Below are 2,500 nucleotides of genomic sequence, written 5' to 3' on the forward strand. Positions count from 1 at the left end.
GAGCTTTATGGAATAAAATTCTCATGTTATGTGTAATAAAATATTATATATTCAGCGATCAGTTTGGCTTCCGAGCAAATCATTCAACTGACCAATGATGTTTTATAGTTAATAACTGATAAAATTCAAAGGCAATTGAAAGTGGCCGGTTTCCTACGGGATATTTCTATATCTCAAAAAAGCTTTTGATACGGTAGGATATTATATTCTTTTAGCCAAATTGCATTCATATGGTATCCGTGGTACTCCTTATGATTGGTTTGTCTCCTACGTATCTAATACATCACAATTTGTATCAATATAGGCAATCGACTACCACGGAGTCTTCAACTGTCATTTCGTGCGGTGTACCTCAGGGTTCTGTCCTTGGCCCACTTCTAGTCTTTCTTTTATACATTAATGATTTCTATAATTGCTCAAATTTATTCGACTTTCATCTATTTTGCAAATGTCTCCAATCTATTCTTTGCAGATTCATCTTTGGAATTTAATCTCTTGAAAGAAAGATGAATTTAATTTAGAGTTGAAGAATATTCACAGTTGGCGTTGGCTTTGCTGTAATAATATTGAGAAAACATGCAAACTTTGTTATATTTCATCCTTCTAAAAAGACTCACTAGATCTATTTCCATACCTGTAAATAACAAATGTATTGAACAGAAGGATTATGTCAAATATCTTAGCGTCTTCACGGAGAACATTCTCCAGATAAGTAAATCTTCCGAAGCGATGGAATCTTCAAGATCATGGCTAAACTTCGTTTTTTTGTCTCCCAGGATATTTTAATTCGATTGTACTACTTCCTTATTTATTCTTTTCAAACGTATGGTCTTACAATCTGGGAAAACACCTATGAAACCACTTTACGTCCTATTCTTGTTCTGCTGAGGAAGGCTGTTCACTTTTTCTTGTCATAATGCTCATACTTCCCCTAACATTTCAACATTATGAAATTTCTTGATGTTATATATTATCTTGTGTCTTTATGTTTAAGTTTATCATAATTTGTTACCTTCTGCCTTCCACTATTTTTTTACTCCTATATCAAGTAGGCACAAGCATAAGACCAGACTGGCTTCTAATCAGCTTTTTATATCCCTTCTGCCAGGACTAATTATGGGAAGTTCAACAAGCGTTTTAAGGGGGCTTTCCTTTGGAATAATATTGAGGAATCTTTAATAATCTTCGCTTTTACAAATTGAAGCGTTCCCTAAAAAAGTCTCGCATTACGTCATATTAATTATTTAATTTATACTTCCTCTTAACTCCAGTCCATTTGAAATGACATCGTTTTTCACTTTTTGTTCTGTTGTTGTTCTCTTTGTTTGTCTGTCTTTTATCATTATATTTGTGCCTCCCTAAATCGACTTTTTACCTTTAGACATAGAATTCTTTACTCTGCCTCCTATCTAGATGAGCTTCTTAGTTCTTTTCTAGGGGGCATTGTACTTTTCTTAAGTCTATTACTTATTTCATCTATCTCTATTTACACTGTGTGGTACAATTAAACGAATTTGTTGCTGTCGTTCGTAAGCTCTAAAAAAAGGAATGAAGACTCGGGACCTATCATAATGTTGATAACAATGACGATTGATCCGCAATAATGCACCGATCAACTCGAAACTGCATCGTTTATATTCCCGCCCTCACGGGCCAATATGGTGTTCAAATGCCCAACCTTATCGTCGGATTTGTCTGTGAAACCCTACTAAGGAACAATTGTCGTCTGCTCCTGTCGTCTTTACATTTGTAAGAAAGCTTGTGTATAAACATGCCAACAGATGTTTCGTGACTCTTTATATGATGATGCCGTTTTTACTAGACTTTAGCTACTACAAAACACAACTTTAATACTGAAACTATTAAAATTGACTTGATATTTAATTAATTAAGTCGGACAATGTCAGTAAGCAAGTGTAAGCCGCTCTACTCCGAAACACGGTAAAGGTTGTTTAACGAGGGTAATGTATACTTATCAACAACAGAGCCTAGAGCGTTTACGACTGTATGTATTTAAATTGTTCAGTGTCGGTTGATTACCTCTAAGAGAAACGTACAGCCGTAACAATGACATAGGGGTGTGGAAACCTACCATATTGTATTAACTCTATAGTATGACAAAGACGAATTACGGAGCCAAAATTCCCTTGAAGACCTTTGTTTGAAGACAAATTTTGAAGACGTTTTTGTGTAAGCCAATAGCTCACAAATGCTGCATCTCTTCCTTTAAATTCTTCGATCTCGTCCAAACACCTGTTTAAAGCTGTTAGCGACTTCGGCGCGCGAAAAAAAAAATCATTTAAAACCTGACACTTCCTGTTCACCCAAGCCAGGCAAAGGTCAAATCCCCCACCCCCGGAAAGGCCTTACCCGTCAAATGCCCGCGGTTTGCCCGGAGGGGGGGAGGGATGTTGAAGTTTCGATTTGATCGGCGTATATAAGGCGGGTTACATCTTTGTGATATTGCCCGGCAGCACTCAGGTTTATCTTCTCCTACCGG

This window comes from Montipora foliosa, chromosome 3 (genome assembly GCF_036669935.1).
Source record: "Montipora foliosa isolate CH-2021 chromosome 3, ASM3666993v2, whole genome shotgun sequence".
Taxonomy (NCBI): domain Eukaryota; kingdom Metazoa; phylum Cnidaria; class Anthozoa; order Scleractinia; family Acroporidae; genus Montipora; species Montipora foliosa.